At 38.3% G+C, this 15,397-nt stretch overlaps 1 protein-coding gene across 3 annotated transcripts in view; it reads left to right on the forward strand.

Moving 5' to 3' along the window:
- Positions 1 to 5,835: 5,835 nt before the first annotated feature.
- PLSCR4 (phospholipid scramblase 4) overlaps positions 5,836 to 15,397 on the forward strand; it is a 42,684-nt gene continuing 33,122 nt past the window's right edge. The window contains exon 1 of one of the 3 annotated variants that reach the window (XM_027544035.1): positions 5,836 to 6,254. The gene's annotated coding sequence lies outside the window, so the exon portion shown is untranslated. Of the gene's footprint in view, positions 6,255 to 6,544; positions 6,644 to 15,397 lie in introns of those variants that run through there. The other 2 variants (XM_027544045.1, XM_027544055.1) reach the window with 2 other exon arrangements.

Here is a 15,397-nt window from a genome sequence, read left to right on the forward strand (position 1 = left end):
ACTTCTACATAGTTCAAATACTCTAAGCTAACTGGGTATCTTTTCCTTATTCCCAAATCTAATCTTTTTTCTGGACTAAACGTCCTCTGCTTTTCAAACAAAGTCATATATGCAGACAAACTCTAAGATGACTCTTTAAAATACTTTAAGTTCCACAAACCTATTTGAGATGAGGTCCCAGGAACTAAGTGATACTTCAAACACATTCTGAGCACTGCAGATTATAGTAAAACTAGGTGCCCTTCCTTGATTGGACACTGGATATCTCCTAGTGGAGACTGAGTTTACATCAAGACACATGAGATGGCTAAATCATACTGAGCATGGAGTCTTCTCAACCATTTAGATTTTTATTTATTTTGCATAAAGGCTAGAAGCTTACCAATTAGGGTTTTATTTTTAATAGATATCAATTGATATAATAAAAATGGAAGTGGACTTAAAATCAAAATATCTGGATTAAATCCCTTCAAAAATATTCATAAAGTCATTCAACAACATAGAGCAAACTTATAAATGTATTATTTAAGTCTCTCAGTTTAAGTTTTCTCGTGTTTAATTTGGGCTTGATAAAGGCTAAAGACAAAGTGTTTCAAAAGCAATTTATAAAGAACTGTGTGATCATTAAGTATTGTTTTTAAAAAAAACTTAAATGAGAACATTCATTAATTCTTTTTAATTCCATCATGTGAGTTTTGCCCAGCTATTTCTTTACTAAGAAACATTTGATAAGAGATAGAGTTAGCAATTATATTAAATATGCCTGTGTGTGTGTGGCTAAGTTGCTTCTGCTGTGTCCAACTCTTCACGACCCAATGGACTGTAGCTTGCCAGGCTCTTCTGTCATAGGATTCTCCAGCCATGAATACTGGAGTCAGTTGCCATGCCCTCCTCCAGGGGATCTTCCCAACCCAGGGATTGAAACCGCATCTCTGACATCTCCTGTATTGGCAGGCAGGCTCTTTACCACTAGCAACACCTGGGAAGCCATTTAAATATATGTAAACCAAAATTCCCCTTCACAGATCACAGCCTTGTGGCAAAGGGGCTTGCATAACCCAATGAAGCTATGAGCCATGACATGCAGAGCCATCCAAAATGTATAGGTCATAGTGAAGAGTTCTGACAAAATATAGTCCACTGGAGGAGGGAATGGCAAACCACTCCAGTATTCTTGCCATGAGAACCCCATGAACAGTCAAAAAGATATGTCTCCAGAATATGAGTCCTCCAGGTAGGAAGGTGTCCAAAATGCTACTGGGGAAGAGTGGAGGACAATTACTAATAGCTCCAGATGAAGCAGACAGGCCAAAGTGGAAATGCTTAGTTGTGGATGTGTCTGGTGGTGAAAGTAAAGTCTGATGCTGTAAAGAACAATATTGCATAGGAACCTGAAATGTTAGGTTCATAAATCGAGATAAATTGAAAGTGGTCAAGCAGGAGATGGCAAGAGTGAACATCAACATCTTAGGGATTAGTGAGTTAAAATGAGCAGGACTGGGCGAATTTAAGTCAGATGACCATTATATCTACTACTGTGGGCAGGAATCCCTTAGAAGAAATGGAGTAGGCCTCATAGTCAATAAGAGTCCAAAATTGAGTACTTGGGTATAATCTTAAAAATGACAGAATGATCATGGTTTGTTTCCAAGGCAAGCCATTCAATATCACAGTAATCCAAGTATATGTGCCAACCACAAATGCCAAAGAAGCTGAAGTCAAATGGTTCTGTGAAGACCTAAAAGACCTTCTAGAACTAATACCAAAAGAAGTTGTCCTTTTCATATAGGGGATTGGAATGAAGAAGTAGGAAGTCAAGAGATAACTGGAGTAACAGGCAAGTTTGGCCATGGAGTACAAAATGAAGCAGGGCAAAGCCTAACAGAATTTTGTCAAAAGAACACACCAGTCATAACAAACATCCTTTTCTAACAACACAAGAGATGATTCTACACATGCACATGACCAGATGGACAACACCAAAATCAAATTGATTATATTCTTTGTAACCAAAGATGGAAAAGCTTTATACAGTCAGCAGAAACAAGACCAGGAGCTGACTGTAGCTCAGATCATGAGCTCCTTCTTACAAAATTCAAGCTTAAATTGAAGAAAGCAGGGAAAACCAGTAGGCCATTCAGCTATGACATAAATCAAATCCCTTATGATTATACAATGAAAGTGATGAATAGATTCAAGGGCTTAGATCTGGTAGACAGAGTGCCTAAAGAACTATGGAGGCAGGTTTGTAACACTGTATACAGACAGTAACCAAAACCATTCCAAAGAAAAAGAAATGCAAGTAGGCAACCTCAGTGGTTTTCTGAGGAGGTTTAACAAATAGCTGAGGAAAGAACAGAAGCAAAAGTCAGGGGGAAAAGGGAAAGATATACTGAATACAAGAATGTAAGGAATACTAAAGGAAATTCCCCAGCTTGAAGGGAAGTAAAAACAGACAAAACTTATCTATAAGAAAAAAATGAAGAGCACATTATTACATATTTGTGAATAAATGTGAAAACTATTTTTCACCTGTTAATAATTATAAATGACAATTGACTGCCTTAGGAAAACATAACATTAAATTCCATAGTTTATAATTTGTGTGCATGTAAAACACTATAGCAATGACATACAGGACTGAGGCACTGAAAAGTGCTTTGCAAATTGCTTAATTTTGTGTAAATTTTAAGTCTAAGCAGACTGTGGTAATGTAATAAAAAAACAGTAAAAAGAATAATACAAAGAGATGTAGCTAAGGAGCACTGAAAGTAGGATTTAGGACTACACTAAAGCCTTTGACTGTGTGAATCACAATAAACTGTGAAAAAGTCTTAAAGAGATGGGAATACCAGACCACTTTACCTCCCTCCTGAGAAATCTGTATGCAGGTCAAGAAGCAACAGTTAGAACCAGACATGGAACAATGGACTGGTTCCAAATTGGGAAAGGAGTATGGCAAGGCTGTATATGGTCACCTTGCTTATTTAATTCATATGCAGTGTACATGATGTGAAATGCCAGGCTGGATGAAACACAACCTGGAATCAAGATTGCCAGGAAAAATATCTATAACCTCAGATATGCAGATGACACCACCCTATGGTTGAAAGTGAAGAGGAACTAAAGAGCCTCTTGATGAGGGTTAAAGAGGAGAATGAAAAAGCTGGCTTAAAACTCAACATTCAAAAAACTAAGATCATGGCATCCAGTCCCATCACTTCATGGCAAACAGATGCAGAAATAATGGAAACAGTAGAGACTTTATTTTCTTGGGCTCCAAAATCACTGCAGATGGTGATTGCAGCCATGAAATTAAAAGATTCTTGCTCCTTGGAAGAAAAACTATGATCAACCTGGACAGCATATTAAAAAGCAGATACCTTACTTTACTGACAAAGGTGCATCTAGTCAAAACTATGGATTTTCCAGTAGTCATGTATGGATGTGAGAGTTGGACCATAAAGAAAGCTGAGCACAGAATTATTGATGCTTTTGAACTGTGGTGTTAGAAAAGATTCTTGAGAGTCCTTTGGACTGCAGAGATCAAACCAGTCAATCCTGAAGGAAATCAGTCCTGTATATTCTTTGGAAGGACTGATGCTGAAGCTAAAGCTTCAATACTTTGGCCACCTGGTGCGAATAACTGACTTATTTGAAAAGACCCTGATACTGGGAAAGATCTGAAGGCAGGAGGAAAAGGGGACAACAAAAGATGAGATAGATGGTTGGATGGCATCACCGACTTGATGGACGTGAGGTTGAGCAAGCTCTGGGGGTTAGTAATGGACAGCAAAGCCTGGTGTGCTGCAGTTCATGGGGTTACAAGGAATAGAAAACGACTGAGCGACTGAACTGAAAGTACGATTACTACAAAAAAATAAGAGAATTTTTCATCCCCTGAAGGATTGGAGTTGGATCAGCACTAGATCAGGAATTTCAGAAAGACATAGGTTTCATCATTACTTTTCCTCTCAAAACTTGGGATTTGGGGCATATGCCTTACTTTCAATTGTTTCTTTATTCCTCCCCAAAGCAGTATGTTCCATGAGACACGTTTCACTCTTTAATTACTGGGGCTCGTTCATGTGACCACCATGGATGTTTGCATTAATAAACTCCATTTCTGAATCACTCTCATGAATTCAAAACAAAACTAACAGGTAGTATTAAATTTAGCTGTAGTTTTTGGCACCACTCTGTTTTATGCTTTCAATCTAACATTATTTCAGTATGTGGCTAATGTCCCATGTAATTACTACTGAGAGATACAATATGAATTTTAAAAATCTATTTCACACGCATGATTGCAACTAGCATACATAAAAGAAAAATGGAAAATTCCAGTACTCCACTCCCATATGCTTTCCCCTAACTAAACTTCTCCCATAGTGGGGGCACTGCCAAGCTCTCTTTAGAATTTAATCTAACTTACTTTTGTCCAGTTCTGTTTCTTTACAGTGTTAGGGACCCCCAGTTCCTGTCAGTGGGTTGTTTTCCTCCCCGTGGACCACAGATCTGAACCACTGTAGTTTGAAAACAATATTTGTGCCTAACAACAGTTAGAACTGGACATGGAACAACAGACGGGTTCCAAATAGGAAAAGGAGTACGTCAAGGCTGTATGTTGTCACCCTGCTTATTTAACTTCTATGCAGAGTACATCATGAGAAATGCTGGGCTGGAAGAAGCACAAGCTGGAATCAAGATTGCTGGGAGAAATATCAATACCCTCAGATACGCAGATGACACCACCCTTATGTCAGAAAGTGAAGAGGAACTAAAAGCCTCTTGATGAAAGTGAAAGAGGAGAGTGAAAAAGTTGGCTTAAAGCTCAACATTCAGAAAACGAAGATCATGGCATCTGGTCCCTTCACTTCATGGGAAATAGATGGGGAAACAGTGGAAACAGTGTCAGACTTTGTTTTGGGGGGCCCCAAAATCACTGCAAATGGTGACTGCAGCCATGGAATTAAAAGACGCTTACTCCTTGGAAGGAAAGTTACGACCAACCTAGACAGCATATTGAAAATCAGATATTACTTTGCAAACAAAGGTCCGTCTAGTCAAGGCTATGGTTTTTCCAGTGGTCATGTATGGATGTGAGAGTTGGACTGTGAAGAAAGCTGAGCGCCGAAGAATTGATGCTTTTGAAGTGTGGTGTTGGAGAAGACTCTTGAGAGTCCCTTGGACTTCAGGAAGATCCAACCAGTCCATTCTGAAGGAGATCAGCCCTGGAATTTCTTTGGAGGGAATGATGCTGAAGCTGAAACTCCAGTACTTTGGCCACCTCATGCGAAGAGTTGACTCATTGGAAAAGACTCTGATGCTGGGAGGGATTGGGGGCAGGAGGAGAAGGGGACGACGGAGGATGAGATGGCTGGATGGCATCACTGACTCGATGAACGTGAGTCTGAGTGAACTCCGGGAGTTGGTGATGGACAGGGAGGCCTGGCGTGCTGCGATTCGTGGGGTCGCAAAGAGTCGGACACGACTGAGCCACTGAACTGAACTGAACTGAACTGAACAACAGCAATTAACAAATGCCATTTTTCTCTCAGAAAACATAAGCAACTCAGCTCCTCCATCTCTCTCTCCTGGCACCGCTTGCTTCCTCCCTCCAACATCAAACTGGCCTCCTCCAACCCTGTGGAAAGGAAAACAAATGCCTGGGCCCCGCGCCCCAGTGTTTCCAGCCAGCACTGCATCGCCAAAGCCAAGTCTCCAAGCCAAAGGGCTGGGGGGTGGGACAGATGCAAATTAACAGGGTTCTTACGAAAGACTGTTTTTTTTTTTTTCTTTCTTTCCTGGACTCCAAAATCTCTGTCTGGAAGCCCTGCCTCACAGGTTCAAGAAAGTGCCTTTCGGATTACAGGCCGCTGTCGACTTGCTCTTATCTCTATCCTCACCTCACAGGAGAACGGAGACAACTAATATCTTCCTCATTTTTTGCGCCTGGTCTTTTTACTTGCTAACAGGCTCCAAGCCGTGGCCGCGCCTCTAAGGACCGCTGGCCCCGGCTGCGGAGCTCCCAGCGCAGGGGCGGGGCGGGGCGGGGCGGGCACTGCGGGAGGGTCCCTTCCCGCACCCCGCCCCCGGCCCGCGCCCCTCCCCGACGGGACTCTTTGGGTTTTCGTTTCAAAATCCTTCTCTTCCATTTCCCTTTTCCCGACCCGCCCCTTTGTCTTCCTCCGCGGATAAAATCAGACCCTGGGCCCGGCGTCCCGGATTCAGAGCGAACGGCTGGCCGGGCGGTGAGTGGGGCCGGGCGGACGGAGAGCGGGGTCGCGGGCGCCCAGAGCAGAGGTTCGAGGCCAGCGGACTCGACGGCGCGTGGCGTCCTGGGCTCCATACGCCCCGCGGCGCATCCTGAGGCGGTTTCCGAAGTTTTGGGCCGTCGGGAGGGAGCCGTCTCCGGCGCTGGCTGGGGGTCGCTGTCCCACCCCCCGGGTCTGAAGTCGGCCGCCGTGGCCTTGGGACAGAGGCTTTGTTGGGGAGACGTTCCCTCCTGCGCAGAAGCTGCCCCGCTTCACTGCGCCCCTTTCCTGCGTCTCCTGCGCGGGACTGGGCTCCGCTGGGGTCTCGGGCTGCCCTCCCCGCTGCTCCTCACAGCGCTGGGAACCCAGGTCAGGTCGACTCGCAGGTAAAAGGGTTTGTAGTCACTTCTGGACGTGCTTTTCTGGCAGAGGGACGGGAGAACCCATCACTTTTACATTCAGGTAAACTGGGGGAGAAAGAAATGGCAACCCACTCCACTATTCTTGCCTGGAGGATCCCAGGGACAGAGGGGCCTGGTGGGTTGCCGTCTATGGGGTCGCACAGAGTCGGACACGACTGAACCGACTTGGCAGCAGCAAACTGGCAGGCTACAGTCCGCGGGGTCACAAAGAGTCAGACAGCTGAGCAACTTCACTTCAAACTGCTGGGGGAGGGGGCTTGCAGGGTCTCAGGGAGCAGTTGCTTTGTTTCTATAGAATAAAACGTTTGTATTTCAAGACTTAGAGTTTTCTTTCGTTTGTTTTTCTGATCTTATCTTCTTTTAGGATCTACAATTTAGTTTTTACTCTTTTGTTGCATGTTTAGTAGGTATCCACTCAAACTAGTACAAGGATGAAGATACTATGCAGTAAGGTTTTCCCACCTTAAAAGGGTAAAGCTTTAGTATTTTTTCTTGGGTGTGACTACGTTAGGAGTAGAAGGATAACCTCCATCTGTCTATCTCGATAAACCTATCGTGGGAAAACTTGGAACACTAGCATCATTTCCAGGAAATTTGGAAAAGCAAAGAATGGTCATGATCATATCCTGTGACGTTGTTGTGTAGGCCAGTGAGGTAGGCAGGAGGACACATTAACATTCTGATTAGAAAAGAAGACACAAAATTAGCCCTTTTTACACATAATGCAGTTGTGTACCTTGAAAGCAACCTAAAATGTCATAAAAAAAATTTAATGAAGTGTCTAATTGCATCTAACTGCAATTTTAAATTTTCAATAGATATTATATATCTAAACTAGAATATAGATTAAAACAAAATAAGCCATTTAATTTGGCATGAAATAACTTGGAAAATGTATTTTTAAAGAGGTATAAAGCCCTAGAGACATAGATGAAAATATGCTATGTGAGAATGTATAGGTGAAAATATAGTAAAACACATTGTTCTAAAGATATAATTTCTCTGAAAGAACATATAAATTAAACAGCATCATAACCAAATTTGAGGGGGGGGGATTGATTTCAAAACAACTGTTCAGCTCAAGTGGAAAAACAACTACATGCCAGGAAGATTTCAATTCCAAGGAAAGTGTACATATGTAAATGTGGATTTTTACTATAAAATAAAGGGTATTATAAAGCTATAATGATTTAAAGGCCGTAGAATAGGTAATAGATCTACCAAACAAGGAAACTGAAGAGACATATAAGAGTAGAAGGAAAGCTTACATTTGATAAGCATACTTCGTAAAGTCAGGGAATGGAGAAGAAACAACATTTAATTGATCATGTAGGACAATTAGGTATTTATTTGGGTAACCTAATAATAAAACTTGAACTTTCCCTCACTTTTAACATAGCAATGAAATGTAGATGATTTAAACAATTTAAGTCTTAAATATATGAAACCTAGAAAAGCTGAATGAGTATTTGTGAGTGTGGCATGTGGGAAAGCATTTTTGAGATTGGTAGAAAAACCTAAAGTCCACGTAGGGACATGATTCTTAACATTTGCAAGAAAAAAAAACCATACAAATGGCAATTGTTAATAGAAAAAGAGCTAATTTTCTAATATGCCTTGAACTCTCATTAAGGACTGAGGATGCAACAATCCAATTTGAGAACCGAAAGTATTAGCTTACTCAGTGGTGTCCAACTCTTTGCGACCCCATGGACTGTAGCCTGCCAGTCTCCTTTCTCCATGGAATTCTCCAGGCAAGAATACTGGAGTGGGTTGCTATGCCCTTCTCCAGAGGATCTTCTGGACCCAGGGATGGAACACAGGTTTCCCGCATTGCAGGCGGATTCTTTACCATCTGAGAATAAAGAATGTCAATTCAAAGTAAGAGAAACACAAATGACAAGTGGTAGAAAGACCCTCAGCCACGTTAACTATCAGGAAAATGCAGAGTAAGATAGTGTTTGCCTGTTGTGCAGATTTTGAAAGTGTGATAATTCTCTGACAATGTGATGAGAGAAATATACTCTTAGTGGAAATGTATTGATAAAACTTTTTTGTGGTGATAACAAAATTTTCAAATATTCATTCACTTACTGAAATTCATCATGCTCCTTCCTAAGTGTGCAAATAAATATATGTGTCAAAGGTGGTCACAGTAGGATTGTTGTTAGTAGAAAATTTGGGCATAGTTTTGTAACCATTGATTGGAATTTGGTTATATAATTTATTGTACATCTACAATGGATAATAATAGTTTAAAACACCTGTTAGTTCTAAGTGTTCTAAAGTGAAAATATGTCCACAGTATATTATAAATTGAAATGCAAACAGAAACAAACAAGTTGAAACACAGTATGTGTAAATATTTGTATGTCTGGATGTTTATTATATACATGTATGCTTTATCATGGTCTGAAATTGAACCTGCGATAGCTCTGAGGATGAATATATTATATGTATATTCATGTTCTGTTACATGGTTCTGTAATATATACATGTTTATAAATGAAAAGTAATATTATAATAGGAAAAATAATAGTAAGGATCCTGAGGGTATAAATGGTAATTTATGTATATAATTCCTTTATGGATATGTTGTCATTCAGTGTAGAAGAAATATATTTTCTATCACAAAGCTTTTCATTTTCTTTGCTCTATTTGCTTTCTCTTTGAATGTTCTCTTTCAGGTTCTTTCTTTGAAAATCCCTTCCTTTATCTGGTTCCTTAGTATTGATTGCTATGATTTCCTATAGGCACACAACTGAAAAGTTGAAAAGTTTTGCCTCAGAGATTTCACAGCCTGTTAACATTTTTATAAACAGAAAACATAGTAATTTTCACACCCTTTTATATTAAAGTAGCATTGTCCTAAAATCACTTTTATAGTACTCATTCTTCAGGAAGAGAGAGACACTGTCCTTTAAAAAGGAAAGTATTTAAAATTAGACTTCATTTTTGTAGTAGTCTAATTCTTTTTGACTTTTTAGTCAAAAAAAATCTATGGCAAAAATGTAGTAAAAATTAATAATAAAGTTGAGAAAATATTCTTAAAGTTTTAATATTATTCAGATAAATAACATGAAAATAATTTTAAAAAAACTAGCGAACAGTAAAATGGGCACAGGACAAACAGGCAGTTCACAGAAGTGTAACTGAAAGTGACTTTTCAGCATATAATAAAAACTGCTCGAGATATGGAAAATAAACCTGAAATATTTCACCTTTCAGTTTGCAGTGACAAAACTTTTGATAAAACATAGTGTTAGGAAGGTAACACAATTTTGTCTGGTTTGTGAGCTGATTCAGATTCATGGAGAAGAGTTTTACAGTAATATCAAAAATGCTCAAAACTTTAGACAGGCAATTCTGCTTCCAAGGATTTAACACACAAATACACAGAGAAGTATATATAAATTTATTTCGGCATTGTTTGTAATGGCATACAATTGGGAACAGTTTAAATTTTCATCAAATAGCCTGTTGAACTGTGGTGTAGTCATTTAAAAAAAAATAAGGTTATATGAACTGAAGTGTAATCAACATCAAGATATTTTAATAAATGAAAAAGCAAAATAAGAAACAGTATATAGGAAACTGCCATTTGTATTAGAAGGTATCAGATAGTAGAAAATCTGCCTGCAATGCAGGAGACTCAGGTTCTATCCTTGGGTCAGGAAGATCCCCTGGACAAGGGAATGGCAACCTACTCCAGTATTCTTGCCTGAAGAATTCCATGGACAGAGGAGCCTGGTGGGTTGCAGGCCATGGAGTCCCAAAGAGCTGGACACAATTGAGCGACTAATGCACACACACACACATATTTGTGTTTGCTTAGAAAACCTCTTGGAAGACACAAAATGAAATGAGAAATGGGGTGTAGGTAGGAGGGATCCTTTTTGTGATATAAGTATATGTACTTTTGCTGATAATATTTTAAAATGGCTGTTTTTGTACATTTAAGATTTCTTAGTATGATTTTATCATAGGTCCTATGACATCCTGTCTTGTTACAGTTTTTGACACTAGAAGACTAACCAAAAAATGACACAATAATATATTTTCTGGTAATCTTTCAGATATCATGATTGGCATGGTCATGTTTCCTAAAACATCATGATTATGTTACTCTTCTGCTGTTTCTTATACTCCAAGTAACAGAAACGTGCCTCCTCTGAAAATTAAAATAAAGAAGCTTGATATTCTCTTTTAGAAAGTTAAACTAATATGTTTGGTAAAAGTTATATATCAACTGTGACTATCAGTTTGCTCCCGTTTAATCAAATTCTTTTGTTTTAAAATAAAGCCACATAACCAACTTCTTCCTAAAATAAAGGAAATATCCTGTCATAGACTTTTTGTTTGGAAGGAACCATGATGAGACTAAAATAAGAAAAATATATAAAATATAAAAGCTTAATATACATTGATTAGATTTTGCCAACATTTTCATTTATTCATAATGAAAATAAATAACTGTTTACTATTGTATGACTGATTTCATGCACATATATAATTAAATATTTATTCCATGTTCTAGATTCCATGTATCTCTGGACACTTAAATTGTGTATTTTATTCTAAAATCACAGACCTAAGTTTATCTTGTTAGTGCAGGCGGGACACTTAAATTGTGTATTTTATTCCAAAATAACAGACCTAAGTTTATCTTGTTAGTGCAGGCCTCTATAATTGCTTTTTGAGTAAGATTGTTTCTTCATTCCAGTGCATGTCACAGCAACCTATTAAGTTGCCCAAGTATGGAATAGGAATGACCGAATTCTTCACAATTACCAGACTTTATTCATACTGTACCCACTCAACTATCCAGTCCCCTTGTAATCAAGAAACACATAAAACTAATCATCGCAGTACTCCACAGGAGCCAAGACTTTGGTTTCAAATCTATAGAGTATTGTGCTTGAAAGTGTGCTTAAGCTTTTCATCTTTGGTGAACCTGAGTTTTTAGTTAAAATCATTTTAAGAGAGTAGATTGTCAGTTCTGTTTTTCTTTATTTTTTTTCATTTCAGATTATAAATTCTGTTACACGTTTCTTATAGAAAAAAATTTTAAAGGAAATATGATTTGTATTTTCGCATGTCTCTAGATCTTAAATACTTTTTTAAGACAAAACTATCCATGTTATAATTATATGCAGATTATTATAAGCATTTTGATTATTTTGCAAATTATTTCTGACCATATTTTTTAAAGAAATGTGACTTTATAATGTTTCACTATAATGTGTCTTCTTAACTATTGTGCTGGATATTTATGTACTTTTCAGTTACTACTGTTTCACTCTGTACTACTTTTGTGAGAATAAGAATGTATCACTTAAAATCCTACAACAATATTTTGGATTTCTCTTTACCTTTAGAGGAAATTTACTTGGGTTTACAAATGAGGTTTGAGGGGAAAAAAACAGGTATTGTATTAGTAAACTGAAGGTTTAATTGAATTTATTAAGATGATGATTCTTTTAGAAGTGTGCTATTTTTGAGTGAGGGATAGACACATATAGATCCAAATTTGAGGGGGTGTGTGTCAGCGGGAGAGGGGGCAGTGAAGGATATGTCAAAACCACTTGGAAAATGGTTTCAAACCTCATAAACTTTTTGAAAAAGTCTTCTAAAATTAGTGATTCTCAGAGTGAACCAGCAGCATCAGCTCATCCTTAGTCATATTTGGAATAGTTCCAAATTTCTTTTATATAATTATCCACCTCCTCCTTGAAAATCATCATATTTGATTGCTGAGGTGCAGGACTTTGTGCAAGAAGAAACTTAGGAAATCAATTTGTTCAAACTTTTATACAGGTATACCTTCATTCTTGTCTGGGTATGTTCTGTATGTCACAAGTTCTATGAAATACTTGTATAGTTTTTCTTCAGTTTCAACATGATGAATATTTTGTAATTTTACACTGATGAGTACAAACTGCTATATTATTTGGGTAATATATGTAGCAAATTTGACTTTCTTAAATATTCTTGATAAGAGTGGAGTGTTTAAGACAAAGATATATCTACGTTCATTTTGAAAGTAGTAACATCAAATGAGTTAATATTTGGAAAATCCTTGTAGAAGCATTGCATATCCTCTTAATGCTTTTGAAAGTTTCTGCTAAGTACCCTTGAATAGTATTGTAACAAAAAAATTTAAAAAGACACTTGATTTAATGTCATAATCTAAAAATATTTATTTAAAAATATCTTTAACAACTTGATCCAATTTAAAAATCTACACAGAATATCCTCTTTAGGTTTGTCTACAGAAGGTGTTAATTTTCATTTCAAATGTAACGTCTCATTTGTTTTTGAGTTATTTTAATGTTGGAAGTTCATGTACTTATAAAGGTGTTGAAAGAAGTTTTCCCAGTGGAAAAGAAGTAAAACATCTGCGCATTTGATCATGTCCCTGTTTCAGGGTATCATTTTCTTAGTTGTTTATAATAGGTACATAAATATATGTTTCTGTACTTGATTAATTAAATATGCACAGTAGAAATGATATTTAATTCCTTTACTTAAAAATTATATTTTCACCCCCAACATGAGGGAATAGAGAAAATGAGAAAATGTTGGGGAATTCTGTAACTCTTACTGAGCTGTAGGGATTCCTCTTTCCTTCTGCTTTAGCCAGGATGGCAGGACTTCCCTGGACTCTGTCCACTTGGCAACTGCTACTGTGTGTCAGGCTGCGTTGAAATAGTATTACGTCAGGGATACCAGAGAAAAATTAGGAAACTGATTCTGGTTGGAGAGTGTTTCCCGTTATGCTCGTCCTCTCCCAGGCTTGAATGCCCAATCATTCTGTCTAAATTAACTACATACACCAGTATGTTTACTGAATCTGACCCAGATCTGGAACATGTGACCTCTGAAGAATTTTTTTCCTCTGGGTTCATGAATCATTTCTCTCCTAATTATACACATATTTCAAAAACCTTACAAAAGGGAAGTTGAAAGGGAGCTCAGTAGAGGAGCCTGTTTTCATTTTAGAGGGAGGGTACAGTAATCAGTGAGTTGCAGAAAGTAATTTTCAGTCCATTTAGAATATTAACCTGGCCTCTGATGATGGTTTTGAACAACCCTTTACCCAGTTTATAGAACTGTGACCTTAATTGAATTATTTAAACTCAAGAACTTCTGTTTCCTTACCTATGTAATGAAAATTACAATCCATCTCAAGCAATGTATGCAAAGTTCCTAAAATCTAATAGATAATTAGTAGTTGTTATCTAAAATTGAAACCCAATGACACTATTTTATGTATATTGTATTAGTTCATTTGGGGGATTAATTAGCTCTTAATAGCGTACTACTGCTTTAAAAATGCTTTAAATACTCTCTAAAAAATATTAAGATTTTTCACTTAAAAATCGAATTTTCTATTTGGCCTCATTCAAGATATTCTTGCTTCCCTGCTGGCTCGGTCGGTAAAGACTCCACCTGCAATGCAGGAGACCTGGGTTCAATCCCTGGGTTGGGAAGATCCCCTGGAGAAGGGAGTGGCTACCCACCCCAATAATCTTGCCTGGAGAATCCCCCTGGACAACGGAGCCCGGCAGGTTACAGTCCATGGGGTCGCAAAGAGTCAGACATGACTGAGCGACTTAAGCACACATACAAGATATGTTTAAATTGAAGTGTAAAAACAGTTATTTGCTTGAGAATTTAGAAACATGACTTGTTTACCTAGGCTTCCCTGAGTACATATTTACATATATAAATATGTGTATAACAGGTAAACAGTTTATATGTCATGTGTTTGGTATATAAAATACATATTTAGTATATATAAATAATTTAACATAGTTATCACTACATATAAGGTTGTAGAAATAGTATGTGGTCAAGAGAATTACATTTGTAATTTATATGATGAGCACAAAAATATAATACTATAGACAATACAAAAGTGACAAAAATGTAAAAATTTAGGGGAGCTGAAAGTGAAAGTGGAGAGTGAAAAAGTTGGCTTAAAGCTCAACATTCAGAAAACGAAGATCATGGCATCTGGTCCCACCACTTCATGGGAAATAGATGGGGAAACAGTGGAAACAGTGTCAGACTTTATTTTTCTGGGCTCCAAAATCACTACAGATGGTGACTGCAGCCATGAAATTAAAAGACGCTTACTCCTTGGAAGCAAAGTTATGACCAACCTAGACAGCATATTCAAAAGCAGAGACATTACTTTGCCAACAAAGGTTCATCTAGTCAAGGCTATGGTTTTTCCTGTGGTCATGTATGGATGTGAGAGTTTGACTGTGAAGAAGGCTGAGCGCCGAAGAATTGATACTTTTGAACTTGGTGTTGGAGAAGGCTCTTGAGAGTCCCATGGACTGCAAGGAGATCCAACCAGTCCATTCTGAAGGAGATCAGCCCTGGGATTTCTTTGGAAGGGATGATGCTAAAGCTGAAACTCTAGTACTTTGGCCACCTCATGCGAAGAGTTGACTCATTGGAAAAGACTCTGATGGTGGGAGGGATTGGGGGCAGGAGGAGAAGGGGACGAGAGAGGATGAGATGGCTGGATGGCATCACTGACTCAATGGCCGTGAGTCTCAGTGAACTCTGGGAGTTGGTGATGGACAGGGAGGCCAGGCGTACTGCGATTCATGGGGTCGCAAAGAGTCGGACACGACTGAGTGACTGATCTGATCTGATCTAATCTGATCTCCATGTGAGTCAACTAACAATCAGAAAGCTTTT

This window comes from Bos indicus x Bos taurus, chromosome 1 (genome assembly GCF_003369695.1).
Source record: "Bos indicus x Bos taurus breed Angus x Brahman F1 hybrid chromosome 1, Bos_hybrid_MaternalHap_v2.0, whole genome shotgun sequence".
Taxonomy (NCBI): domain Eukaryota; kingdom Metazoa; phylum Chordata; class Mammalia; order Artiodactyla; family Bovidae; genus Bos; species Bos indicus x Bos taurus.